Source organism: Gymnoscopelus braueri (assembly GCF_963280865.1).
Source record: "Gymnoscopelus braueri genome assembly, chromosome: 23".
In the NCBI taxonomy this organism is placed as follows: Eukaryota; Metazoa; Chordata; class Actinopteri; order Myctophiformes; family Myctophidae; genus Gymnoscopelus; species Gymnoscopelus braueri.
The window spans coordinates 42,390,579-42,398,078 of NC_137625.1; positions in this window are offsets into that span (position 1 = coordinate 42,390,579).

Here is a 7,500-nt window from a genome sequence, read left to right on the forward strand (position 1 = left end):
AGGCAGCTCCACAAATCATGTTCAACCCAGATTTGGCTCAACTAAGGGAATGAACTCGTTCTCATGCTATTCATCAAAAATGTGGAATGCCCTACCAAAAGGAGTAGAATCAGAATCAGAATCAGTTTTATTGTCACATCACAGGTTTACAAGGTAAAAAAGTGGGTGAAATTCTTTTTTGTACATCGTTCCCATCGCAACGTTAGTTTCCATAGAAAGAAGAGGGGGGGGGGGGGGGAGAAGAAGAGGGTGGGGGGCAGGTGGGAAGGAGATCAAAACAAGAGAGCAACAGAAGGCCAGACAAGTTATCTACATATTTACAAATTACCTGAGATAATAAAAAAAAAAAAAAAAAAAAAAAAACTAAGGTGCCTGAGCATAGCAGCAATGTATTGTATACTGTGCATGTTATACTTATACTGTGCATGATAGACAATGGACGTTAAGGTGCTTAGAGGAAAAGGAGCACAATAAAAAAAGACCCAAAAAAAGTCAGTGCGTTATACAAGGGATTAAGGTGCAAAGGTCAGTGCGTGTCCACCTAGAGTGGACTGACCCTAGTATAATCCGCAAGTAGCTCCATGAGGGAGTGCAACAAAAAGTCATTTGTACCTGGTGTAGTCCACAGGTGTGTCCGAGGGGGGGGCTAAAGTCCAAGTCATTGTCCCTGGTATAATCCACAGGTGTGTTCAGGAAGAGCCAGAAAAGTCTGCGCCGCCTGCTGTCAGGCTGCTGAACTCATCCAGGCTTATGCCCCATTCAGCATTCTGACAGCAGCTGGATTGAAACTACACCAAAACCTGGTGGTGGAACTCTTGATACTGCGGTAGAGCCCCTTGCCCGGTCGCGGTCGTTGTAGGGGGTTGAACAGTCTGTGACTAGGGTGGTGCTTGTCCTTGATGATGCGCTTGGCTTTGACCACGCACAGCTTTTTGTACAGTTCCTGGATCGCTGGGAGCTCGATTCCCATTATCCGCTCTGCCGATCGCACTACTCGTTGTAGGCTGATCTTTTCTCGGGCAGTGCAGTTCCCGTACCAGGCCGTGACACAGCCTGTTAGGATGCCTTCAACAGAACTGTTGTAGTACAGCCTGAGGATGCGACGTCCTACTCCGAGCTTCTTCCGGCGGCGGAGCCAGTACAGTCGCTGCTGAGCCTTTTTCCTCACGTGTGTGGAGTGCGTCTCCCATTTGAGGTCCTCCTCGATGTGTACTCCGAGGAACTTGAACTCGCTGACCCTTTCCACTGCAGCACCGTCGATGAGGATGGGCGCATGGTCTCCCCGCGGCCTCCTGAAGTCCACGGTCAGTTCTTTGGTCTTGTCGACGTTAAGAGAGAGGTTGTTCTCGTGGCACCAGTGTGCCAGTGATTTGATCTCCTCTCTGTAGTCAGACTCGTCGTTGTTGACGATTCGGCCTATCACTGTCGTGTCGTCCGCGTACTTTATGATGGTGTTGGAGACATGTGTGGCTATGCAGTCATACGTGTACAGGGAGTAGAGGAGAGGGCTCAGCACGCATCCCTGGGGTGCTCCGGTGTTGAGGGTCAGGGGGTCGGATGTGATGCTGCCCATTCTCACCACCTGATGTCGGTTGGACAAGAAGTCCTGTATCCAGTCGCACATGCTTGTGTTTAGCCTTGTCAAGTATTGCTGGGACAATGGTGTTGAATGCTGAGCTGTAGTCCACGAACAGCATACGTACATATTTGTCCTTCAGCAGCTTGTTGTCCATGTGCGAGAGGACGGTGTGGAGAGTCATGGCAATAGCGTCGTCGGTGGATCTGTTTTTGCGGTATGCATACTGCCACGGATCCAGCGAGGCAGGTAGCGTGGAGCTGATGTATTCCCTCACCAGTTTCTCGAAACACTTGCTGACGATCGGGGTGAGAGCAACAGGTCTCCAGTCGTTCAGGCATGTCACTTTGGCCTTTTTGGGAATGGGCACAATGGTTGACATTTTGAACCCTGCAGGGACCACAGCCAGGGAGAGGGAGAGGTTAAAGATGTCAGCGAAGACACCCGCCAGCTGGTCTGCACATGTCTTAAGGACCCGGCCTGGAATCCCATCAGGTCCGGCTGCCTTGTGGATGTTGACCCGTGTGAAGGCTGTACGTACTTCTCTCTCCGAGATGGTTAGAGGGTTCTTCTCTGCTGGTGCTGCTGATGGCCCCGCTTGGCTGCCGCGGTTGGAGCTGATCTCAAACCGGCCGTAGAAAGTGTTCAGTTCGTTGGGGAGGGAGGCAGGCGGGTTCACCTCGCTTCTGGTTCTTGTTTTGCAGTCTGTCAAGGTGTGTACTGCCTGCCATGTGCTCCTGATGTCGCCATTGCTTAGTTTGTCTTGCATCTTTTTTGTGTAGGCCTTTTTCGCCTTCCTGATGGCGCTGTTTAGGGCCGCGCACGTCGTGTTGCGCGTTTCCACGTCGCCAGATTTGAAACCAGCATCCCGTTCATGCAGATGTGCACGTACTCCGCTGTCCATCCATGGTTTCTGATTGGGATAGATCCGAACTGTCTTTTTTGGGACTATGTCATCTATGCACTTGCTGATAAAGCCAGTGACTGAGTCTGAGAGTTCGTTGATGTTATTCCCAGCGGCGTTCTTAAACATCCCCCAGTCAGTCTGGTAGAAGCAGGATTGTAGCATAGCGTCTGTGTCCTCAGACCAGATTCGGATTTCCTTCTCAACGACCGGCTCCCTTTTTAGCCTCTGTTTGTAGGCAGGTAGCAGCTGGATGGCGTCGTGGTCAGAGCTTCCTAGCGGTGGGCGGCGGAGAGCTTTGTATCCATCCTTGAAGGGCGTGTAGCAGTGGTCAAGAATATTGTCACCACGGGTACTGCAGGCGACATGCTGGTGGAATTTGGGAAAGACCTTTTTAAGGTCTGTCCGGTTGAAGTCGCCTAGGCAGATGACTGCGCAGTCCTGAGTAAAGGAGCGTAAAACCCTACTCACTTTCAAAACTGCCCTAAAGATACACCTTCAGGAGGCTGCAATTCGAAAATGGCCCCTGTCTAAGTCTTAACCTACCCCCCCCCTACCCCCCCCCTCCCTTCATTTTCCTCTTTTGTATATATATATATTTTTCTCCCTTCATACCAGTAACCTGAAAGCTGATTGTATGACATTCTGTATAGTAGTGTGTATATCTATCTGCCTCTTATATGTCATCATGATTTGTGTGCATGGGGTTCTCATCTTAAACAAGCTTAGTGCTTAACTCTTTGACTGCGGACGACGCGATAACGCGTCAAGTGCTACTTTGTCCAGTTGGCCGTCGACGCGTTCGACGCGCTGGACGCGCGTTCATTGTTTAATCTCTGATTGCGCTATGCTGCTTAATATTCAATGTTATTTTCGAGTTCCACTTACTTCACCCACATCTGCATCCGGTTTCATGACCTGGATTCCGTTTCCGGTTTTTGATTTTTTTCCCCGGTCATTTTCGTCCAAAATAGGTAAACAAACGTTTTTTCACACATGGTATAACAGACAAACGGACAGGTTCTCTTCTATAATCTATGGTCTGGGTGACGATCAGTCATCGCCGTCGTGTATCACATCGTAATTTTGGCCGATCAGACAATCTGGGACTACGTCACATCCGTTTTCATGTTTTTCCCTGTCTAATCTCCCAAGAAGGGTGACAGTGACCCAACGACCTGATCAAGCTGTCATGTGCTGCTCTCTAGTGGCGGATTTGTGCTGTGCCTTTAAATTATGTGTCTTTAAATTATTTTCATGAAAAAAATTCAAAATATAAAAATAAAAAAACACGCAAATTGCTGGCACTGGGGGACTACTTTATGAAAATACTCTGGCAGTCAAAGAGTTAATGAGAGTTCCAGTTTAGTAGACCTTGTATTGTGAATTTGTACTTCCATGTACTGTTATGTACTGTCATGTACTATTCTCATGTCTTACTAAATAAACTACATCAATCAATCTACTGAGTCAAAGACCTTCACTATGACCAGTGGTGTAAAGTAACTAAGTATATTTACTCAAGTACTGTACCTAAGTACAATTGTGAGGTACTTTTACTTTGCTGGAGTATTTCCAATTGTCTATACTTTTACTTCTACTCCACTACTTCTCTGAGGCAAATATTGTACTTTTACTCCACTACAATTATTTAGTCTGGGGGCACCTGCCTGGCCTAACCAAACCTAATGTCTGTAACTCCTAACCTAACAAAATGCTAGTATTGTATTTTCAAACATTATAGACAAAAATCTTGGCAAATGTTGACACATCTCTTATCTCTTCACAATATCTTAACAAATCCCTGTGGGTCCTTCCCTGTTACAAAAACTATCAGTTTGGGGGTCCTTGACATGAAAATGTCGACATTGAAGTCCTAATAATAATATTAGTTTTTATTTATATTGCACTTTACATTTGAAACAAACCTCAAAGTGCTACAGTACAGAAATATTTTTTCCCATAAAACAAAAAATAAAAAAGGAGGGTTTAAGGGGGGGGGGGGGGGCTAAGAAAAAGTCCTGTGTGTAGTCCTGGGTTACACCATATTCATGGTACAGTGAACGCATTTCCTGTAGAGTCTGCTGAACTTTGATGCAGCTGCACAGCCTCATTTTCATCGATGAAGCTGGTTTCAATCCATCTAAAGCCAGGCGTCGGACAGTTTTGAGGTATTTTTACATTACTGGAGTACTTCCAATTTTCAGTACTTTTACTTCTACTCCACTACATCTCAGAGGCAAATATTGTACTTGTACTCCACTACAATTATTTGACAACTTTAGTTACTAGTTACTTTGTAGATTTTGATTATTATTACAAAACATACATTATTAAAACAACATACTTCAGCCCTATATACATTTCGGCCTTTTGAAAATAGCCGATCTACAAGCTCACAATGCGTCGCATCGCGACGCATTGTGAGCTTGTAGATCTGCTATTTTCAAAAGATTTGTACACATTTAATACGTTTGAAAACTTGCGAAATAGGACATTCTGCACAATGACTACCTTCTACTTTTGGTACTTTAATTACATTTTGATACCAACACGTTTGCACTTTCACTCAAGTCAATTTTGAATTCCGGACTTTTTGCTTGTAACAGAGTGTTTCTACATTGCAGTATTGATACTTTTACCAGAGTAAAACCATTTGAGTACTTTTTCCACCACTGAACGCAGAACCCACACAGAACCCGGCCGTTCCACGCACAAGCACGTCTCCGCCTCCGAAAACAGAGCCGCGGCCAGCACCAGTATAGCGGTAGCGGGCGGGGTCTCTGGTGCTTCGTTATGTAAGGCCCATGTTCTGGCCCATGGATGGTTCTCTCTCTCCATGATGAGTAATGCCTCTAGCCCCGCTGCCCACCTTGTCCGCCCATCTGTCTCCCTGGCACACTTAACACAGTAAACACTGACTGGTTCCACTATAGCACAAGAGGATGGGGCGTGGGGTGGGGGGGGGGGCTGGGAAAAGCAGAGGGAGTAAGGGAGGAGAGGACGGTACGGGGGGAAGGACGGACCGTCAGCGAAAAGGAGAAGAAAAAAGAGAGAGAGAGAGGGGAGAGAAAGTAGAGAAAGGGAGCAGTGGTGTAAAGTAACTACATTTACTCAAGTACTGTACTTTAGTACAATTTAGATGTATTTTTACTTTATTGCTTCCAATTGTCTATGCTTTCACTTCTACTCCACTACTGTACATCTCAGAGGTAAATATTGTACTTTTACTCCACTACAATTATTTAGAAAACTTTAGTGACTAGTTATTTTGCAGATATAAATGATTATATTCTAAAACATACATTAACCACTTCAGCCCTATTTTATACCTAGGCTATTTTCAAAAATTTTAGTACTTCTACTTTTGGTACTTTAAGTGTATGTTGATACCAAAACTCTTGTACTTTTGCTCAAGTACATTTTTAATTCCGGACTTACACTTGTAACAAAGTATTTCTACATTGCAGTATTGATACTTTTACTTAAGCAAAACATTTGAGTACGTTTTACACCACTGCGGAGAGCGAAAAAGGAGAAGAAAAGAGAGAGAGAGAGAGGGGAGAGAAAGGAGAGAAAGGAGAGAAAGGAGAGAAAGGAGAGAAAGGACAGAAAGGAGAGAAAGGGAGAGGATGGAAAGTGCGTTCATTAGTGTGCACGCATGAGGGCATGCATAGCACTGCATTGATGGGGCTCTAACTTTCTAGTTACGGTGTGTGTGTGTGTGTGTGTGTGTGTGTGTGTGTGTGTGTGTGTGTGTGTGTGTGTGTGTGTGTGTGTGTGTGTGTGTGTGTGTGTGTGTGTGTGTGTGTGTGTGTGTGTGTGTGTGTGTGTGCGTGCGCGCGCAGCAGTAACCTGATCAGCCCCGTTAGCAGATAGCATCAAGGGCACAAGAGAGGACAGGGCACAAAGGTGTGTTTGTGTGTGTGTGTGTGTGTGTGTGTGTGTGTGTGTGTGTGTGTGTGTGTGTGTGTGTGTGTGTGTGTGTGTGTGTGTGTGTGTGTGTGTGTGTGTGTGTGTGTGTGTGTGTGTGTGTGTGTGTGTGTGTGTGCGTGCATTCACATGTACTACAATAATGTTCTCTATTTACTCAAAGTGTGTTAGATACCTTCATGTGTGAGTGTGTGCGCATGTACAGTGCATGTGCATGCATGAATATGCATGCACATGCAGAGTGGACACTTTTGAGGATGAGAGAAAGAGAAATGGAGAGAGAGAGAGAGAGAGAGAGAGAGAGAGAGAGAGAGAGAGAGAGAGAGAGAGAGAGAGAGAGTTAGTTTGACCTTCATTCAGGAGCAGTACAGTGGTTTAGTAGGTGGCGCTTCTCTATGCTGATGATAGAACGCTCACAGTTGCATAACAAATACAACCTCTTCTTTGAAGGGTGTGAAATGTGTAGCTTGTTTGTGTACACTACAGTATCTATGAAGGAGGTACAGTGGTGGAAAAAGTACCCACATTTCTTACTTAAGTAAAAGTATCAATACTGTAATTTAGAAATACTCAGTTATCAGTAAAAGTCTGGAATTCATGTGCGAGTGCGACCGTGCGTGCGTGTATATAGATATGCGTATGGATGTGCGTATGGATGTGTGTAGACAGTGATTCCAGTAGCAGAGGATAGGATCAGCAGAATGTTCTTTTTACTGGAAGCTGAACCAGCTGCTCTAATTAGGTAAGACTGACACACAACGTAGGATTTATGTCTGTCTGTCTGTCTGTCTGTCTTTCCCACATGCACACACGCACGCACGCGCACACACACACACACACACACACGCACGCGCGTGCGTGCGCACACACACACACACACTTGTAGGTCTGTTATTTTCAGCGGGCGACACGGCTGTGCAGCGGAGCATAAATTAAGGTTAACAACACCAATCTTCCATATACAGCTGAGTGTGTGTGTGTGTGTGTGTGTGTGTGTGTGTGTGTGTGTGTGTGTGTGTGTGTGTGTGTGTGTGTGTGTGTGTGTGTGTGTGTGTGTGTGTGTGTGTGTGTGTGTGTGTGTGTGTGT